General features: G+C 38.0%; 1 long non-coding RNA gene and 1 pseudogene across 1 annotated transcript; one reads left to right on the forward strand and one right to left on the reverse strand.

Moving 5' to 3' along the window:
- On the reverse strand, positions 774-9,204 carry LOC110262877. Its single transcript, XR_002347889.1, has 4 exons — positions 9,192-9,204; positions 8,226-8,235; positions 7,341-7,349; positions 774-924 (listed from the first exon to the last, which is right to left on the reverse strand). It is a non-coding gene; the product is annotated as an uncharacterized LOC110262877 (long non-coding RNA).
- Positions 1,389-2,023, forward strand: LOC107640669 (annotated as a pseudogene).

The raw sequence follows: 22,831 nt of genomic DNA on the forward strand, positions 1-22,831 counted from the left end.
TCCCTTCAAAATGACATTGACGAGTTACACAATTGGCACACCCTCTCTCTTCGAAACTTCATCTTTCTCCATCTTCATGGTGCACTGGCCCTATACCATTTCTCCCTCATTTAAAGAACTTAAACCCTAACTCGTTTAGATATGGCAGTAGTTAACGCTCTCTTCATTGTCCCTCACCGTAAACACTGACGATTAACCCTCTCTTCAGCACTCCAAAGAACCCTAGCACTCCACAAAGAACCACAACACTCTGCAAAGAACATCGCCAATGCTCGTAATTCCTCTGTCAATGCTCCTTCTGCCACCGCTCCCTTCCATCGCTGCAAACCCCTAAACCCTTTCCATTTTTTGCTGCGCTATCAAGCCAGCAGGTAGCAGCGTCTTCATCCCCTGCGCCATCGCGTCGAGCCCCTCCGCCTTCCATCGTCGAGCCCCGTCCAGCCGTCGTCGTAGAGCACCTCTCCCTTTCTGGCAGCCACCGCGACTTCCTCCATTCCTCCCTGCACTCTGCCACTCTCTGTCTGCATCATCAGGAATGGAGCCTCTGATTCAGGTTGGTTCTTGATTTTTTTGTCTGATTTTTTACTGCTTTTATTTGTTTTTCTGTTCAGTTCTTTAGTTAATTCTGGTCTATTCCTAAGTATTTCAGTTCTTGATTTTTGTTATATTTTTAATTTGTTCTTGATTCTTGGTTAGCATATTTTCTGCAGTTCTCTAGTATTCTCTTGGTTGCTATTCTTGATTCTTGATTTTTGTTATGATTTTTTATTGCTTCTATTTGTACTGGAGTTGATTCTGTTCTTCATTTTTGGTTCTTGATCTTTCAGTGCATCTATTTTTCATTGCTCAATTCTGTTCTTGATTTTTGTTCGTGTATTTTGTCTGCATCTATTTTTCATTGCCAGTTTCTGTTATGTTCTTGATCTTGATTTTTATTGATTTTGAATTTGTTCTCTAACTTTTGCAGTTGTGGTTTTTTAATTATTTGATTTTAATTTGTTGTTTGGTGTTCTCATTTCGATTTTGGTTTAGTGTTATCTGTTCTTATTTTTTTTATTTTATTTTGATCACTCGGGTTTCAAGAGTGAGTAACGGTACCAGATGGGAGGCTTTTGGGAATTTATAAATCTGGATACAGTTATGTTAGTATGAAGCTTAAGTCATTACCTAAATTCCAAGACCTTATCTCAAAAATTATTGCTCTATTCAATACCTTACTAAGTTTAGCTTTTGTGTTTCTTCATTGACCGAGCTTGTTCACTAAGATTGTGTTGGAGTTCTAACATTGTTAGTATTTCAAATTAATTCATGATTACTTTAATTTGTACTATTTTGTTTGCTTTAGGGTATTGTATAATATAAAAAAAGAACTAACCTTTTCTTATTCTGGCTATGTATCATATTAATTGGCATTACATCCTTTAGGGTATTGATGGCACCCGAGTAGAGAAGATTCTGGACATGGCTTCCATAACCCTTAACAAGAATTCAGTGCCAGGTGAGATCCTTAGTGTATTATTTTCTAATGTATCCTTGGTGATGATTATGCTACATTTCACTAACATGCCAAAACACAAAAGGTGACAAGAGCGCCCTAATTCTGGAAGGCATTCGCATTGGATCACCTGCAATGTCGACAAGAGGACTTGGGGAGAAAGAATTCACATTAATAGCAGATTTGATTCTTGAGGGTGTGCAGATAAGTTTCAAGCCAAGAGTCTGGTCTCAGGGAGAAAACTACAAGACTTTTTGAAGTTTGTAACATCTCGAGAGTTTCCTTTGGGAGACAAAGTCTCAAAGTTGCATAGTAAAGTTGAAGATCTTACTACTAAGTATCCAATCCCTGGTTTCTAAATAGGTTAGTTATTTCAATAAGTGATAGAAACTAAAATGGTTAGAAATTTTGATATAATAACTTTCATGATTCATATATGCTACTGAATTGTTTTATAAAAAGGTTTATCTTTCCTTGCAAAATGTGTACCCTCCTTTAATCCCTTAAAGAAAAGAAAATCCTTTTGTAGATGTTGGCTATATTTTTGTTTTATAATTTTATCTTGTTACGGTATTAGTGCATTTTGATATTCTTCTAAGGAAATATTCAGATCAACACCCAAAAGAAACATAACTGGAAGGTTTAAAATTTGCTAGATTGAAGAACTCAAAAGAAGCATCATCTCTCAAAATATGAAGGTATGTTGGAATTTAATTTGGGTATTCATTCATTGTTTTTGGTGCTACATTCTTGTGAATATCGTGTAGGTAACAAATGTAAGAAGTATAATGACCTCCAAGTCTTGCTCTGCAAACACGTACATACATGCTAAAATAAATTATTAAAAAAGAAATAGGTGAAATTTTCCTTTTCCTATTAACATAACACAATTGTTGAAAGTTCATATTCTGCAATAGTCCTTTCGCTTGTATGGTGTATTATGTACTCTTTCATTGGTAATTGTGTCTAAATTAATTTTTTTTTTTCAAAATTTCATCTATACCTCTTCTTGGTTTCACTGTACATAATGACTCCATTGACTGTGAGTGCATAGCTCATCATTCCTATAACTAAAATTGGATTCTGGAATATCAAAATTGAGACAACCACTGTAACTACTCCTTTGCATTGCAGTTTCTGAATTCTTTTAAATGGCTAGCAATTTTTTTTTTGAATTATTGGTTCAATTTTTTTTAAAGCTATAGTTGTTGCTGGTTATCATTAAAACTTTTATTCCTTGTCCTAAACCATTTATCCCTAAGGTTTATGTTGTTAGGTGATGAGCGGATAATTTATACGTTTTTTAGCATTATTTTTAGTATGTTTTTAGTAGGATCTAGTTACTTTTAGGGATGTTTTTATTAGTTTTTATGTTAAATTCACATTTTTGGACTTTACTATGAGTTTGTGTGTTTTTTTGTGATTTCAGGTATTTTTTGGCTGAAATTGAGGGACTTGAGCAAAAATCAGATTCAAAGGTAGAAGAAGGACTGCTGATGCTGTTGGATTCTGACCTCCCTGCACCCAAAATGGATTTTCTGGAGCTACAGAACTCAAAATGGCGCGCTTCCAATTTCGTTGGAAAGTAGATATCCAGGGCTTTCATGAAATATATAATAGTCCATACTTTGGCCGAGTTTAGATGACGGAAAAGGGCATTGAACGCCAGTTCTATGCTATAGTCTGGAGTTAAACGCCAGAAACACGTCACGAACCAGAGTTGAATGCCAGAAACACGTTACAACCTGGCGTTCAACTCCAGAAAGAGCCTCTGCATGTGTAATATTCAAGCTCAGCCCAAGCACACACCAAGTGGGCCCCGGAAGTGGATTTATGCATCAATTACTTACTTCTGTAAACCCTAGTAACTAGTTTAGTATAAATAGGACTTTTTACTATTGTATTTACATCTTCGGATCATCTTATGATCTTTGGATCATCTTAGGATCATATTGATCACGTTTGGGGGCTGGCTATTCGGCCATGCTTGGACCTTATCACTTATGTATTTTCAACGGTAGAGTTTCTACACACCATAGATTAAGGTGTGGAGCTCTGCTATTCCTCACGAATTAATGCAAAGTACTACTGCTTCTCTATTCAATTCAACTTATTCCGCTTCTAAGATATTCATTCGCATTTCAATATGAATGTGATGAACGTGACAATCATCATCATTCCCATACGAACGCGTGCCTGACAACCACTTCCGTTCCACCTTAGATTGGATGATTATCTCTTGGATCTCTTAATCAGAATCTTCGTGATATAAGCTAGATTGATGGCAGCATTCATGAGAATCCAGAAAGTATAAACCTTGTCTGTGGTATTCCGAGTAGGATTCAAGGATTGAATGACTGTGACGAATTTCAAACTCGCGAGTGCTGGGCGTAGTGACAAACGCAAAAGGATAGTAAATCCTATTACAGCATGATCGAGAACCTCCAGATGATTAGCCATGCAGTGACAGCGCATCGGACCATTTTCACAGAGAGGATGGGATATAGCCATTGACAACGGTGATGCCTCCAGATGATTAGCCATGCAGTGACAGCGCATCGGACCATTTTCACAGAGAGGATGAGATGTAGCCATTGACGACGGTGATGCCCTTACATAAATTTTGCCATGGAAAGGAGTAAGACTGATTGGATGAAGACAGCGGAAAAGCAGAGATTCAGAGGAACGCAAGTATCTCTATACGCTTATCTGAAATTCTCACCAATGAATTACATAAGTATTTCTATCTTTATTTTCTATTTATTTATTATTATTATTCAAAAACTCCATAACCATTTGATATCCGCCTGACTGAGATTTACAAGGTGACCATAGCTTGCTTCATACCAATAATCTCCGTGGGATCGACCCTTACTCACGTAAGGTTTTATTACTTGGACGACCCAGTGCACTTGCTGGTTAGTTATGCGAAGTTGTGAAGTTATGTTTGGACCATGGTATTGTGCACCAGTTGTTGGTGCCATGCCAGGGAGAGAACGAACAACAAATTTTACAACCTGAGTAACAATTTCGCATACCATTAGGTTAAAAGATATTATTGCTTTTTATGTTCAACAACATCTTATGCAGGAGCCCTTTGTGCTAAAACCTTGAAGAATGCCAAAGTTTATCCTACCTAGTGTAGTTATGCTAAAAGTTCATCTTTTGATAAGATATGGGATAATTAGGATGAGCTTCTAGACCAATTGGTCATATAGGTTCTATAACATATCATTAACCAACACTTTTAGAATTACACTGTTAGTTGAATATATCTATCTCGTAAGGATAACTTATTATATCTTGGAGGCAACATATGTCTGCAATGTGGTTTAAAAACTAATCTTCACTGTGTGGATGTTAAGAATTCTACAACCAATCTTGAAAGATATTCCCTTATAGTCCTTTCTGTAAACTTAACTTAGCCACTATAATAAATCTTTATAGTATTCATTTTTTCCTCTGTAGTAAGTACAATTACTTTCTACTACTACAAGGACAATAACACAGCCATGGCTGCTTCAATTTCAACCATAGGAGCTGTCATAGGAACTCTAGTATGATACTTTTACCTTACTTTGTTACTTTCAATTAATGCTATTCACTCAATTATCACTTCTAGTTTTAAATTATGTATAAGATTAGGTTAGTAATTAGATTGGATGCAGTGTGAATTAGTAATCAGTTATAGATACCAAATTAGAAAAATAATGATCATGTGGACTATGGATACAAAATATCATTAATTTGTGAGTTATCAATGTATCTAGATGCGGTTCATGATTTCTTGTATCGTTAAAAAAACTTGATTATAGTTTTGAATAGAGTAGTAACTTTTAAATAATAAGAGAATAATGTAATTTTACATTGCAGGTGAGTTTGAATGGTTCTGAAGCTGTGGCTTCATCAGTCGTATTTTTCTATGCTTTTTCATACAAGAAATTGATGATTAGTGCTTAAATATTGAATACTTTTGTGCTTAAATGGTATATTTCTTTGATCTTTTGATTTCATAAACTTTGTAGGAAATAAGTGAAAAAAGAAGCAAAAAAAGCACAAATTAAGCTCAAAAAGAGGAAAGAAGAATTTTGGGGCACACTTTAAAGTTTGAGGACGCTTTGAAATCTTAGGCCACGCTTTTAAAAGCGTAGCCCATGACCATGAAGCCTTGGAATTGGTAACATGATACATATGCATTAAAACCTTATGCATGCATTATCATGAATTAATAACTAAAGCATGGATGCATTTAATTATTAATGGCAATTGAGAATGAATGAAATGAATGAACGCTACATTAAGTAATTGGCATTACTAATAAAGCCAATGAAAGCATGCATGTAATATTATTAATGCCATCAATTCTTTGCCAAGGCGTTAATGAAAGCATGCATGCAATACATTATTAACGCCATCATGAACCATGCGTTAATATAAATTGCTAAAGGCATTAATAATATTTGTGGCGTTAAATGAGCGCTCAAAGTGAGTGCTACGCTCACTAAAGCGAGCGTTTTCGGGAATATCACACTTGGAGGCAAAGGATGTTGCTGTCCGTACGTGAGACGAGCGCTCAATAAGTTAGTGAGCTCTAGTTGAAGAAAAAGCACACCAAAGTTAGCATGCTTGGTGAGTGAACGGGATGCTCATTGTCTCAACGGAGCGCTCCACTGGAAGCATGCATCCTGACCCACTTCAAACAAGTGCCATTTTGATCTATTTCTTCACAGGTCAAAAAAGCCCCAAAGCAAGCAGAGCCCAATGGACATCACTCAAAGGCACAAGGATCATCTAGAATAGGAATTTTGTATTTAATTATAATTTGTTTTCAATTTCAATTTCATTTTCATTTTGTAAAGCCTATATAAAGGCATCAGTTTCATTTCATTAGAGATCTGTTAGGCTGCTAGGCAGCAGTAGGAGTAGGAGTAGGAGTAGAATAGAAGGCTCTCTTTGATACACTTTTATTTTTCTGCACTTTCTATATTTCAGTCTTGAATTCAGTTTATGAAATTTCAATTTCTGCAATCCTCTGCTACACTTTCCTTTTCTGGAATTTTAACTTTTAGTTCCTATTGCTTCCAATTTACTTTCAAGCAAGTTTAATTTTATGCAATTGCTCTAAGTTCTGATTTACTGCATCATTTAATTTTCCAGCACCCAATTCCCTTTACATTTACTGCAATTTACTTTTTTTGCTCTTTAAAGTTTCAGTCACTTTACTTTTTGCATTTTACAATTCCTGCAATTCATATTCTGTTGCTTCAATTTCATCCAATTCACCACTATTAGCTTGACTAGACTAATCACTCACTAAAGTTGCTTGATCCATCAATCCTCATGGGATCGACCTCACTCCTGTGAGTTATTACTAAATGATGCTACCTGGTACACTTGCCGGTGAGTTTGTGTGGAAATTAAAGAAGCTGTAAATCAGAACTCAGGACAAGTAACAGAAAGGAAAAATTCACTAGATCATAGCTCTCAGAACAATTGCAGAAAATGTAAATTGCATGAAAATTAAATCAAACTAAAGAGCATGAATAGAAATGTAAAATTTGCAGAAAAAGGAATTCTAGCAGAAGATTGCAGAAATTAAAATTGCATAAATTGAATTCAATATAACTAAAATGTAGAAAGTGCAGAAAAGAAAAGTGTATCAAAGAGCCTTTTATTCTACTCCTACTCCTACTCTTACTACTGCCTACTACTAATGCAGCCTACTGTCTGTGAGAGCTCTCCTCTAACAGAACTAATCGAGCCATTTTATAGGCATTCCTAAATTACAAAATGAAATTGAAATTGAAAACAAATTACAATTAAATGAAATTCCTATCCTAACTACTTCTTGTGCCTTTGAGTGATGTCAATGGGCTTCACTTGCTTTGAAGTTTTAATGGGCTTTGAATCAGATTAATTTGAGCCAGAATTCACTTCCAGGAGAGCGTAGCATTCAAAGGGAGAACGGAGCACTTTTATACCCACGTGTACGCGTCCCTCACGCTTACGCGTGCTATGGCAATCTGGCACATTGACGCATACGCGTCCCCTACGCGTACGTATCCCTTGCAGCGTTCTCTAAATTAGCGTAGCATTCTTCAATTGAGCGCTCCCCACGCGTACGCGTCCCATATGCGTATGCGTGGATCATCAAAAACTCCACTTCCACGCTGCCGCTCAGCCCACGCTTGCGCGTGCTTCTTCAGGTAAGTCACACCCACGCATACGCGTCATGCACGCATACATGATTTATTCATGGGCCACGCTTTTAAAAGCGTGGCCTAAGGCTCCAAAGTGTGTCCAAACTCCAAAATGTGCCTCAGAATTTCTCTTTTCTCCTTTTTAGCTTATTTTATGCTTTTTTCTTCTTTTTCCACATATTTCCTACAAAGTTTATAAAATCAAAAGATCAAAGAAATATACTATTTAAGCAAAAAAAACCTTCAATATTTAAGCATTAATCATCAATTTCTTGTATGAAAAAGCATAGAAAATAGGCACAAGATGACATGTCATTACAACACCAAACTTAAACCTTGCTTGTCCCCAAGCAAGAAAAGAATCATGCAGTAAGTTTTGACAAACCAAGGTAAGAAGAATAGCAAGTTGATGTTCATGGTTGGCTAGTTTTCTATGCATGCTACAATCACAAAAGAAATGTAAATGATTGATGCTTCTATCTAGCTCATTTTATGAAATCTTTTCCTTATATTTCTTCCTTGAAACAAACTTTTCATTCTCTTATTAGCTTCTCCTTTTTGGGTGCTTTGCCCTATGAGTTGATAACAAAGCTACTAATCTAAATTTTTTGTTTTCAAGTATTACCACTTGATAGATAAGCACCACAAGCATTTAATTAGAGGACTTCTTTAAGCTCATTTATTTCTTTTCTTTACTCTCTAATCATTGATTCTCAGAGCCTTGAGCTTTGAGGGAGTGCAATTGAACTTGAGCCTAGCCTTGACTCTAAGTGTTTTGTTTTCAAGCTTTTTGCCTGATACATAAACACCATAAGTACTTAACAATTGAATTGTCATCGGTACTCAGAGCCTTCAGCTTTCTCATTCTTTCCCTTTTCTTTTTCTTGCCTTGTTTGTAATTGCTTCTTCAAGGTTTTCATGATTTCAAATATTTCCTAAAATGTCCTAGATGAAAACTTCAATTAAATAAAATCTAATGCAATTGAGCAACAATTAACTATACTAGCCTTTCAATACTCATAAGTTCATGCTAAGTTCTTTTTTAATTTCTTGTTTGTTTATGATCATGATACTTTATTGCTTTTGAACTCACACAATTCAAGATGGTAGTCATAATGTGACAGCAAGATGTTACAAATCAAAATTCAGGCTATGCTTATTCATACACACATGTATACATAAAAAATAGCAGACAATCATGCACTTTAAAATACTGGAAACGAATAAGAGGAAAAAGAACTTTACCACCTTGTAGTTCATCTTCACTATTGTTGTCATTTTCCACCTATTCTTCCCCTTCCCATACCAACTTAGAGTGTTTGCTCATCTTCAAGCAACAATTAGAACATTGTTGATAGGGTCTATCATGGATCATGAGTGTCTTACACAGTGAAATGTCAGTAATACATGTGTTTAAGTGATAGTTGAGATTTGTTGTGTCGGTCTAGAATTTCTCTTATAGAAATAAGAACTTCGTTGTAAGCATAGCTCCAAACTAACAAATAATTTTCACATAAAAAATTTGAGTTATCACGAGTACAACCCCCAATGAAAGTTAACCAAAGTTCTCACAAGGAATTGCAATGAAGTGGTCAATTATTGGCTATGAAGGAGCAATGGGTTTGATTGATAAAAGGGTAAGAAATTAAATGGGCAAGGAATTAAATGACAAGAAGAGCAAATCAAGCAACCAATTAAAGCAGACAAGTAAATACGAGAAAGCAAGTAATAAAGAGAGAGACATTCATGGCAAGGATTGAGAATATAGGCTTTCTAGCCTATTCATACAAGGATTAATTTATCTTATTTAGTCAACTCCAACAAATGGAAGAAGGTATCATGTCATCTTCACATAGGGAGAACGTCAAACAAGACTAGTTAATCATGTCACAATAATAAACAAGAATTTATCTTACTACGTCATCCTCGACGATGGAATAAGGTATCATATTATCTCCGCACTCGAAGAAAGTCTAAATTGGGTATTGATGATTCAAGATTGCCTAAGTACTCTTTCCAATCCAAGAATGCTCAAAATCTACTCTAAAGACCAACCAAGCATTTTGTCAAACACTTGGTGGGTGTATAAGGAAAGCATAGTAAAAGTGCAAGAATAATAAATCTACCAACTACCAATTGCAGGAAAAGTAAATCAACAACTAAAATCAACAATAAAAGAACATCAATCATGAAATTGCATTAAAGTAGATCCAAATCCAACATGAGCATTCATGAACGTAAAAGTGGCATAAAAGTAAAATTAACATCACAAACTAAGAGAATGAAGGTGTAGAAGGAAGAAATCCTAAAGGAAACAAGATGAAAACATGAAATCAAATCTAGATCTAAGAGAAATTAACCTAATCCTAACCTAATTCCAGAGAAAAGAGGGAGCTTCTCTCTCTGGAAAACTAACTAAAGGCTCATCATGACTAACTAAGTGCTCCCCCCTTTGCTCAAGCTTGAATTCTGCATGAAATACCCTCAGAAACGAGTTAGATTTGGGCCTGGGCAGCTCAGAAATTGCTCCCAGCGATTTCACTTTAAGTGGGTCACGTGCCGAGTGTCACGCGTGCGTGTGCTTGACGCGTGCGCGTCGATGGCAGAAACTTCTATGCACGCGTAAGCGTGCAGGGCGCATGCACGTCGCTTGCAAATCTCTAATGCACGCGTACGCGTACATGACGCGTGCGCATGGCCCTCGGTTCTCCAAATGCTCATTTCTTCATGGATTCTCCACTTTGCATGCTTTTCTCTTCATTTCTCCCATCCAATACTTGCCTTATAAACCTGAAATCACTCAACGAACGCATCAAGGCATCGAATGGAAAAAGTGAATTAAAATCACCAATTTTAGGGCCTAAAAAGCATGTTTTTACATTTAAGCACAAATTAAGGGAGAATTACAAAACCATGCTATTTCATTGAATAAATGTGAGAAAAGGTGATAAAAATCCCCCAAAATAAGCACAAGATAAACAACAAAATTGGGGTTTATCAAACCTCCCCTCACTTAAACTAAGCATGTCCTCATGCTAAACTCCAGAAAGAAGCAAAGGGTATCAACATTTATTCAATGTAAACTACTTAAATGTAACCTATCTACATGCAATCTATCTAAATGAATACAACTACTTGGTCAAAATAAGTCAACTTCCAAGAATACATATATAAGAACAAGGGCTAAAGCCATAAAAGTCAAATCAAACCCACAATTGAATTGAGTTATGGAAAGATTTTACAAATTTGCAAGAATAGAGGCTCATGAGTGGAAACATGTAATTGAGCGATCGAACCCTCACCGGATGTGTATCCGCTCTAGTCACTCAAGTGTATGGGGTTGATTCACTCAATTCTCCCCTAATCATACTTTCCAAGAGTTGTTTTTCATCTAACAATCAATAATTATTTCATGCATGCATACAAATATCATGAGGTCTTTCCCATAGGTTGTAATGGGGCTAGGGTCAAGGTAAGGATGCATATGGTCAAGTGGACTAGAATTTGAATCTTTGATTAACCTAAGCTTCCCACCTAACCTATATAACAACCTATACAATTCAAATCTAACCTAACTACCCATTCTTCACTTTTTCACACACTCATGAATTCTATTTTTGGTCACCACACATATGCATTGATTTTTATTGAGCTTTACTTGGGGCATTTTGTCCCCTTTTTTATTGCTTTTCTTTTTCTTTCTTTTTCTTTTCATATATATATATATATATTTTTTTTCTTTTCTTTCTGCAACAAAGTATACACAAAAGTATCAATGCATATGGTTTTACATTTGATTAACACATGAGAATGTACCCAATCCCCATGATTTTCAACAAAGATACAAAAATGCACTTCTATCTCTACCCAATGTTCCCAACTCTCCCAAAATCAAATAATGAACACTCTCACTAACCTAAGCTAATCAAAGATCCAAAGAAGGGACATTTATTATTTTTCACTTAGGTTTGTGATGTGCTACAATTAAGAACAAATAGGTTAAGCATAGGTTCAAAATAGGCTAACAATGGAAGATAAAAGGTATGCTATTTGGGTAAGTGAGCTATTTGAAATAATGGCCTCAATCATATAAGTGCATGTATACACAAAATAATGGACATAAAGAATCAAACAAATCAAGGATTACAATCATAGAAAGAGAATAATGCACACAATAATGAAAATAAGTGGTTATATGATGTAACCACATAATTAGGCTCAAGTCTCACATGCTTGTGTTCTCAGCTCAAAAATCATGTTCCACAATATATAGTTCAAGCAAGTTCTAAAATTTTATTTTATTTTTTTTAATCAATTGGGGTGCTCTATAGATAAAATTCTTGAAAAATTTTCATTATTTGACTAAGTTTATTATATACATATGTGATGAGTGAAAATTAGAATTCCACACAAACTCACCGGCAAGTGTACCAGGTCGCATCAAGTAGTAATAACTCACAAGAGTGAGGTCGATCCCACAGGGATTGATGGATCAAGCAACTTTAGTGAGTGATTAGTTTAGTTAAGCTAACATTGGTGAATCGGATGAAATTGAAGCAATAGAAAGTAAATTGCAGGAATTATAAAATGTAGAAAGTAAACTGACAGAAACTTAAAGAACAAGGAATATAAATTGCAGCAAATGTAAATCAGCAGAATATAGATTTGACAAAAGCTTAAAGAGCAAGAAGAGTAATTGCAGCAAAATGTAAAAGGGTGGCTGGATGCAGGAAATTTAAAGAAAGTAGTAAAGCAGGCAATTGAAGAGATCTTGAGAACAAGTGATTGGAAATTTAAATTGCAGGAAGAGTAAATCAGGCTAACTCATGAACAGAATTGAAAAGTTACAGAAACAGAAATTGGAGTAGGAGATTGCAGGAATTTAAATTGCATAAACTGAATTCAATGTAACTGAAATGTAGAGAGTGCAGAAAAATAAAAGTGTATCAAAGAGAACTTTCTATTCTACCCTACTCCTACTCCTATTGCTCTCTAGAAGAGCCAACCTTCTTTAATGAAATGAAATTGATGCCTTTATATAGGCTTTACAAAATTAAAATGAAATTGAAATTGAAAACAAATTACAATTTAAATGAAATTTCTAATCTAGCTTTTTCTTGTGCCTTTGAGTGATGTCCATTGGTTTTTCTTGCTTTGGTGTGTCAATGGGCTTGAATTGGAATTAATTGAGCCAGAGTTGCACTTAGAGTGGGATCTATTGGTTTGGCTTTGACTGAGAGTGGGTCAGGGTTGCTTGGTGGCTCCTTCCAGTGGAGCACTCAGTTTGATTAGTGAACGCTACGTTCACTTCATTAGGCATGCTTCTTCACGTGCGCATTGGTGCACACTTTTTCTTTCTAGCGTTCATTTAGTGAACGCTGAGTTCACTTGGTGAATGCTGCCCCTTGTGTGTGGCCCTCCTTGGTGTGCGCTATTCTTCCTGGGCGTTCACTTTATTGAACGCTGCGTTCATTCCTTTGAACGCTACCCTTTGTTTCCTTGCTGCGCCTTGCTTCCAAAGCCCAATATGCCCGATAAAGTGAACAAAATAAACGCCACGTTCACATTGGAAGTGAACGCTAGGCTTCCTTGCTTTACTTTGCTTTTATTAACGCCTTGGCTTTAATAATGTATGCATGCTTTCATTAACTTCTTTAGTAATGTCGTAGCATTCATTTATTGCACTCATTCACTTGGCATTAATGATTTAATGCTTCATGCATGCATTAATTGGATTTGTAATGCCAATTAACGTGAAGCTCATTCATTTCATTCATTTGATAATGCCAATGCGTTAATAATGCATAGTTCATGATGGCTTTAATAATTAAATGCTTCATGCATGCATTAATGCATGATAATTCATGTTACTAATGCCAAGGCTCCATGGTCATGGGCCACGCTTTTAAAAGCATGGCCAAAGGTTCCAAAGCGTGCTCCATCTTCAAAGCGTGCCCCAAAATTCTTCTTTTCTTCTTTTGAGCTGATTTTGTGCTATTTTGCTTCTTTTTCTACTTATTTCCTACAAAGTTTATCAAATCAAAAGATCAAAGAAATATACCATTTAAGCACAAAAGCATTCAATATTTTAGCATTAATCATCAATTTATTGTATGAAAAAGAATAGAAAAATATGACATGATAACATGTCATCACAACACCAAACTTAAACCTTGCTTGTCCCCAAGCAAGAAAAGAATCATGCAGTACATTCTGATAAACCAAGGTGAGAAGAGTAGCAAGTTAATGTTCATGGTAGGTTAGTTTTCTATGCATGCTACAATCACAGAAGAAATGTAAATGATTGATGCTTCTATCTAGCTCATTTTATGAAATCTTTTCCTTATGCTTCTTCCTTGAAACAAGCTTTTGATTTTCTTATTAGCTTCTCCTTTTGGGTGCTTTACCCCATGAGTTGATAACAAAGCTACGATTCTAAATGCTTTGTTTTCAAGTATTACCACTTGAAACATAAGCACCACAAGCATTGAATTAGAGGACTCCATTAAGCTCATTTGTTTCTTTTATTGACTATCTAATCATTGATGCTCAGAACCTTGAGCTTTGAGGGAGTGCTTTTGCACTTAAGCCTAGCCTTGACTTCTAAGTGTTTTGTTTTCAAGGATTTTGCCTGATACATAAACACCACAGGTACTTAACAAATGAATTGTCATTGGTACTCAGAGCCTTCAACTTTCTCATTCTTTCCCTTTTTCTTTCTTGCCTTATTTGCATTTACTTCTTCAAGGTTTTTATGATTTCAAAAGATTACATAAAATATCCTAGATGAAAACTTTAATTAAATAAAATCTAATGCAATTGAGCAACAATTAACCATACTAACCTTCCAATACTTGTATGCACATGCTAAGTTCTTCTTTAATTCCTTGTTTGTTTATGATCATGATACCTTACTGCTTTGAACTTTACAAAACTCAAGTTGGTAGTCTTAGTGGCATAGCAACATGTTACAGATCAAAATTCAGGCTATGCTTATTCATACACACATGTAAATAGAGAAGATAAAGACAATCATGCAATTTACAATGCTGAAGTAAGTAGGAGGAGAAAGGAGCATCACCACCTTGTGGTTCATCTTCCTTTGTTGTTGTCCTTTTCCTCACATTCTTCCTTTTCCCTTGCCAAATTCAGAATGCTTGCTCATCCTCAAGCAACAATTAGAGCAATGGCTTTAGGGCTATGATGGATCATGAATGTCTTACTGATGACTTGCATCATCTACCCTTCTTTCTTGCATAAAGAAGACCATAAAAGAGCATAAATCTCATTTGATCAGTACAATTCATGCATTATTTGATGAATATTATGGTACACTACTTTGAGATGAGTTGTGCTAAATTTCAGGTGAAAAAGGCATAAAAAATGGGTAGAAGACAAACAAGAAGCTGGGCATGTGAAATTGGCGTACCACTTGGGAGCAAACGCCACAAAAATGCAATGGCGTGGCACGCCAGGAGCTAGGTGTGGCACGTCAGTACTAAATTCCAGAAGAGAAGTCCAAGCATGCATGTGGGCGTGGCACGCCAGGGAATGGGCGTGGCACGCTAGTACAAAATTCCAGAGAGCAACAACGGAGGACACAAAAGGGGCGTGGCACACCAGGTTGGGCGTGGCACGCCTAAGCCATCAACTACTATGGGCGTGCCACTTGAAGTCGAAGGCGTGTCACGCCAACCTCTCAACCTCACTTAGGCATGCCACTTGAACAACCAGGCGTGGCACGCCAATGCACAAAGATAACAAAAGCAAGGACTGGGCATGCCACTTGGTATCGAAGGCGTGGCACACCAACCCAAGCATGTCACTATGGTGTGCCACTTGAAGGCTGAGGCGTGGCACGCCACTACTGGAACCAAGGCAAGATCATGGGCGTGGCACGCCAGCCTTTAGGCGTGGCACGCTGGTATAAGTTTCCAGAGAAGATGAAGGAGGACAATTACATGGGGCGTGCCACTTGGCATCGAAGGCATGGCATGCCAATCACTATTCTCCACTTAGGCATGCCACTTGAATCCCAGGCGTGGCACGCCAGTGCCATTCAGAGAGCAAAGAAGCATTGGGGCGTGCCACTTAAGTTCGTGGCGTGGCACGCCAAACAGAGAAACCACTCACTCATAAAGGGGCGTGGCACGCCAGACCCTGGGAGGGCCACGCTAGTGCAACTATCCAGAGAAGCTTAGCCAAGCATATAGCAAGGGCGTAGCACGCCAGACCCTGGGCATGCCACGCTAAAGCATAAAGGGAAAAAGGCTAGGGCGTGCCACTTGAGATCGAAGGCGTGGCACACCAAGGTGTTAGTGAAGACGAGCGTGCCACTTGAAGGGCTGGGCATGGCACGCCAAGCTAAAATTGAAAAGCATGTGACACGCCACTAGAGCGCCAATCACACGCCAGCTGGGAGGTCACACTTATTGAGCTTCTTTTTCCTCCAAAATGTAATTTTCCTTTTTCACTTTTGTAATTCTTTTATTTTACTAGGAGTGGTATAAATACCCCCAAGGAGTACTGAAGAGGGGGTTGAACAGTTAGTTATAGATCTAATTTTACACTTCACTTTTGAGTACTTTTTGAGCTATGAGTAGCTAACTTCCCTCTCATTGAGAGAGGGAGCTCTGTTGTATTTGATGGATTGATAATAGTGAAATTCTTCTTCTCTTCATCTTCTCTTTGATTTTCTAGAAAAAATTTTGTTCTTAATGCTTAGTGTTCAATTATCTTGGAAAAGAGATTGAATGCAATTGGGCTTCATGGGAACCTTGGGAAAGGAAACATGAAACCATGCTTGAAATCCCTTCTCACACTTGAGTAGAATCTGGGTTTTGGTGTTTGGATATATGACATATAATCCTCCTTCTACTTAGACCTATAATGGTGTGTGGTATAATCAGGGACCAAGCATATCTCTCTTCATGAGCAATTAAAGACCAAGGAATTGGCTATTGATCAAGATCTGAGAGATTAAGTCACCAAGGGATTGGGGCTCAATCAATCATGATTGCCAAGAGGTCAATGAGTTGCATGATTGAAGAGGATATAAGCTAGATTTGATCCAAAGAGACAACATCTCCTGATCTCAATGAATTTCCTCATTCTTATCTATCCCTCTCTTTATAGCTTAATTTTACATTCAGTAATTCCCCATTCCCATTTACATTCAAGTCATTTACGATTCTATACTTTACATTCTGCCATTTCGATTTCTGCACTTATCGCTTTTCTTTATATTCTAGTCATTTACGTTTATGTCATTTACAATTCTGCACTTCATAATCTTGTTGATCCGCTTGACTAATTCATCAATCAATTAAAACTGCTTGAATTTGCCAATCTCTGTGGATACGATCCCACTCCACTGTGGGTTATTACTTGACGATAATTTTGGTGCACTTGCCAAAAGAACTAATTTACCAAATTTTGAGTGGGGTGTGAATTGGACTCGTCAAGTTTTATGGCGCCGTTGCCAGGGATTGGCTTAAATTTGACAGTGATTAAATTGATTGGAGAGCTAGATTAAGCAATTTAGATTCCTTGTTATTTTATTTTATTTAGTGCCTTTTATTTTTTTTATTTTGAGTTCTATTTCTTTCTTCTTTGATTATTTATATTCATCATCCATATTTCCACTCTTCTAACTGTTCGATTAATTGCACCAACAAAGCTAACCACTAATCTCAACAAGGTTTTCCCCACTACACTTGTTCTCTGCTAGTTATTTGACAATTGTATGACAGGTAGAAGAGGAGAGACTTCATCTCCCTTTGATAGTGAAATTGAGAGGACCCTCCTTAGGCGAAGGAGGGAAGCAAGAGGCAAAGGCATAATTGGAGAGGAACTAGTGGAGGAAAATCTAGAAAATACCATGGAAGAAGAAGCACATAACCATGTTGAAGAGGAGGCTGGCAATCATGTTGGGCAAGAAAGGAGAGTCTTAGGCTCCTACATCAACCCAAACCGAGAAAATTGTGGCAGCAGCATCCTAAAGCCAACAATTCATGCCAATAATTTTGAGCTGAAGCCTCAGCTCATCACACTTGTTCAGAATAATTGCTCATATAGAGGAAGTGCCCAAGAAGACCCTAATCAACATCTCAGCACATTCTTGAGGATATGTGATACTGTAAAGTCCAATGGGGTACACCCTGACACCTACAAACTACTTTTGTTCCCTTTATCACTCAGAGATAAGGCAGCAAAGTGGTTAGAATCATTCCCCAATGATAGCCTAACTACATGGGAGGAGGTCGTGAACAGATTCCTTGCAAGATTTTACCCTCCACAAAGAATCAACAGGCTGAGAGCTGAGGTGCAAACCTTCAGACAACAAGATGGAAAAACACTCTATGAGGCATGGGAGATATTCAAAGATCTGACAAGAAGATGCCCACCAGAAATGTTCAATGAGTGGGTACAACTACATATCTTTTATGAAGGGCTATCCTATGAAGCAAAGAAGGCTGTGGATCATTCTTCAGGAGGCTCACTCAACAAGAAGAAAACCATTGAAGAAGCCATAGATGTCATAGAGACTGTAGCTGAAAATGAGTATTTCTATGATTCAGAAAGGACTCAAAAGAAAGGATTGTTAGAACTCAATTCTGTAGATGCTATGTTAGCTCAGAACAAGGCAATTACAGCTCAAATAGCAGCTTTAACCAAGAGGATGGAGGCCAATTAAGCCTCAGTCATTCAAGACCAAACTCCTCAACAAGAAAGGAATGCCCCAGAATCTGAAGGTGACTGAGAACAAGCTTATTATGTGAACAACTCACCCAGACCACCATATGACCCAAACTCTAAGACTTACAACCCAGGTTGGAGGAACCACCCAAATTTTGGGTGGGAAAATCAACAAAATCACAACCAGGACCACAACAAACCTTATTCATCAAATCAGCATTCCAACCACAACCCCAACCATCAAACAGGGAACCATAGACCCTATCATAACTCACAAAACACATCATAGCATAGCAACCAACCCATACACAACAAACTCAATCAAGATGCACCATCCTCAACTATGCAACCATGTGAAATCAAGAGCAACTTTGAGAGGATGGAGGCTGCAATAGCACAACTATCATCAGAGATTACAGGGGCAGCCTCCACCCTCATGGATAGACAACCATAAACTGAAAGAAGGATAGACGCTAATCAAGAGGAATACAGGTCAAATATGAAAAATCAAGGCGCAGCGATCTCAAAATTGGAAGCACAAGTGGGGATTTTATCCAAGCAAATCCCACTCCCCACACACACATTTCCCAGTGATACCATGGCTAATCCAAGAGGGGAATGCCAGGCCATTACCCTAAGAAGTGGGAAGGTTGTGGAGGAAAGAACCCCAAGCAAAGACAACCATGAAGAAGTTGCAAAAAAGCATGGGACTAAGGATGAAGAAGAGACCCCTACTCCACCTCCACCAAAACTAGTCTTGAAGCCTTATGTGCCAAAAGCACCATACCCACAAAGACTGGGAAAAGGTAAGAAAGATGGCCAATTCTCTAAGTTCCTAGAGATCTTCAAGAGGCTCCAAATTAACATACCATTTGCTGAGGCATTAGAACAAATGCCACTCTATGCCAAATTTTTGAAGGAGCTTATAACCAAAAAGATGAACTGGGAAGCAAAGGAGACCGTAGTATTGATTGAGGAGTGTAGCGCCATCATACAGAAGAAGCTACCTCAAAAGTTGAAAGACCCAGGGAGTTTTCAAATCCCCTGCATCATAGGGGATATCACTATTGAGAAAGCTTTGTGTGACTTGGGAGCTAGCATAAATCTCATGTCCTTAACCCATGATGAGAAGGATGAAGATTGAGGAAGCCAAGCCAACAAGAATGGCACTCCAATTGGCTGACAGAACATTTAAGTTTCCACATGGGGTGGTGAAAGACTTGCTAGTGAAAGTAGGAGAATTCATTTTCCTATTGATTTCGTTGTGCTGGACATGGAAGAAGAGGCCAACACGTCAATTATCCTAGGAAGACCATTTCTAGCTATTGCTGGAGCCATCATTGATGTGCAAAAACGGGAACTAGTCTTGAGGTTGCATGAAGAGAAAATGGTCTTCAACGTCTTTAAAGCAATGAGTTACCCCAAGGAATCCATAGGAGAATGCATGCTGGTAGACACCATGGAACAGATAGTTCAAGAAGTCTTGAAAGAAGAACAATGTGGAGGAACCATTGAGTTGGAACAGGCACCAATGGAGAACCACCACAAGCAACCATGAGAAACTCAATCATGCCAACTACTACAGACAACAAAGATGCAGAGTCACCAAAACTAGAGCTGAAAACCTTACCACCCAGCTTGAAATATGCATATCTGGGTGCTAACAACACTCACCCAGTGATCATAAATTCAAGTCTGAGTAAGGAACACGAAGAGGAGCTTATCCAAGTGCTGAGACAACACAAGGCTGCCATAGGCTGGACACTTGCAGATTTAAAAGGGATAAGTCCTTCAATGTGTATGCATAAAATCTTACTTGAAAAAGATGCCAAACCTTTAAGACAACAACAAAAGAGCCTGAACCCAACTATGAATGAAGTGGTTCAGAAAGAAGTGTTGAAATTGTGGCAAGCAGGGGGGATCTACCCCATCTCAGACAGCCCTTGGGTAAGCCCGGTACAAGTAGTCCCTAAAAAGAGAGGGATCACTGTTGTGGCAAATGAGAAGAATGAATTGATACCTACAAGGACAGTGACCGGATGGCGTATGTGCATTGACTACCGGAAACTTAATGAAGCCACCCAGAAGGATCACTTTCCCCTACCTTTCATGGACCAGATGCTTGAAAGATTGGCAGGACATGAGTATTATTGCTTCCTGGATGGGTATTCGGGCTACAATCAATTTGTTGTAGATCCCAAGGATCAGGAAAAAACTTAATTTACTTGTCCATATGGTGTCTTTGCTTATAGGAGAATGCCCTTTGGATTGTGCAATGCACCTGCAAGATTCAAAAGGTTCATGCTCTCCATTTTTTCAGACATGATTGAGAAGTTCATAGAAGTATTCATGGATGACTTCTCTGGGTTTGGGAACTCATATTCCGATTGCCTATACCATTTTGCTCTTGTGCTAAAAAGGTGTCAAAAAACCAACTTGGTTTTAAACTGGGAGAAGTGTCATTTTATGGTGACTGAAGGGGTGGTTCTTGGTCACAAGATTTCAAAAGATGGCATAGAAATGGACAAGGCAAAAGTGGAAGTAATTGAAAAATTACCTCCACCATGTAATGTCAAAGCAATCAGAAGCTTTTTGGGACACGCTGGGTTCTATAGGAGGTTTATCAAAGATTTTTCAAAGATTGCAAAACCTCCTAGCAACCTACTTGTCTCAAATACTACCTTTATTTTTGATAGAGAGTGCATGGTAGCCTTTGATGAACTTAAAAAGAAACTCTCTTCCGCACCTATTATAGCACCACCAAGCTGGGATCTTCCCTTTGAACTAATGTGCGATGCATCTGATTTTGCTGTTGGTGCTGTTCTAGGACAGAGGAAAGACAAGCTAATACATGTTATTTACTATGCTAGCAAGGTCCTCAACGAGAATCAAAGGAACTATACCACCACGGAGAAAGAACTTTTAGCCACAGTTTTTGCTTTTGATAAGTTTAGATCATATCTTATTGGCTCAAAAGTAATTGTGTTCACTGATCATGCAGCACTCAAATACTTGCTTACCAAACAAGAATCTAAGGCCAGACTAATAAGGTGGATTCTGCTGCTCCAAGAATTTGATATTGAGATTAAAGATAGGAGCGGAGCAGTGAACAAGGTAGCTGACCACCTCTCAAGGATCCCACACCAAGAAGAAATGCAGCAAGTAGCAGTAAATGAAAGCTTTCCTGATGAACAATTGATGATGATTCGAGTAGCCCCTTGGTTTGCAGTCATAGCTAACTTCAAGGCTATTGGGGAACTACCAACTAACATCAATAAGCACATGAGGAGGAAGCTAATCAAGGATGCCAAACACTACATCTGGGATGACCTCTATTTGTTCAAAAAGTGTGCTAATGGAATCCTAAGAAGGTGTATATCCCATGAAGAAGGGCAGGAAGTGTTATGGCAGTGCCATGGATCCGCATATGGAGGTCACTTCAGTGGAGAAAGAACAGCAGAAAAAGTGCTTCAATCTGGATTTTACTGGCCAACAATGTTTAACGATGCCAAGAAAATGGTGTCAAGGTGTGATGAATGCCAAAGAGCTCGTAATCTAACCAAGAGAAATGAGATGCCACAGCAATTCATACTGGAGCTAGAGCTATTTGATGTATGGGGAATTGATTTCATGGGACCCTTCCTAATCTCCTACTCAAATAGCTACATATTGGTGGCTGTTGATTATGTCTCAAGGTGGGTAGAAGCCATAGCCACCACAACAAATGACAACAAAGTTGTGATAAGCTTCTTGAGAAGGAACATCTTTAGCAGATTTGGAGTTCCCAGAGCTCTCATTAGTGATGGAGGGACACACTTCTACAACAAACAACTCGAGACACTCCTCCTCAGATATGGAGTGAAGCACAAAATGGCAACTCCATACCACCCACAGACCAACGGGCAAGCTGAAATCTCCAACAGAGAGCTAAAAAGAATCCTTGAAAAAACTGTTGGAAGATCAAGAGAGGATTGGCCTAAGAAGCTGGATGATGCACTATGGGCCTACAGAACAGCCTATAAGACTCCCATTGGGATGTCTCCATACCAACTGGTATATGGCAAGGCTTGTCACTTACCCGTTGAACTTGAGTATAGAGCATTTTGGGCTCTAAAAATGTTAAACTATGATGAGCAAACTACTGGAGAAAAGGGATTAATGCAACTCAATGAGCTGGAGGTGTTTAGAAATAAAGCATATGAGAATGCAAAAATCTACAAAGAAAACACAAAAAGATGGCATGACCAAAAGATAGCAAGAAGGGAGTTCACTGAAGGACAGAAGGTGTTACTCTACAACTCAAGACTCAAGTTCTTCCCTGAAAAACTTAAGTCTCGATGGTCAGGACTTTTCACCATACTCAAGGTGTTTTCCTATGGACATGTAGAGCTCATGGAGGACATGACTCAGAGAACTTTTACTGTCAATGGCCATAGAC

Source organism: Arachis ipaensis, chromosome B05 (assembly GCF_000816755.2).
Source record: "Arachis ipaensis cultivar K30076 chromosome B05, Araip1.1, whole genome shotgun sequence".
In the NCBI taxonomy this organism is placed as follows: Eukaryota; Viridiplantae; Streptophyta; class Magnoliopsida; order Fabales; family Fabaceae; genus Arachis; species Arachis ipaensis.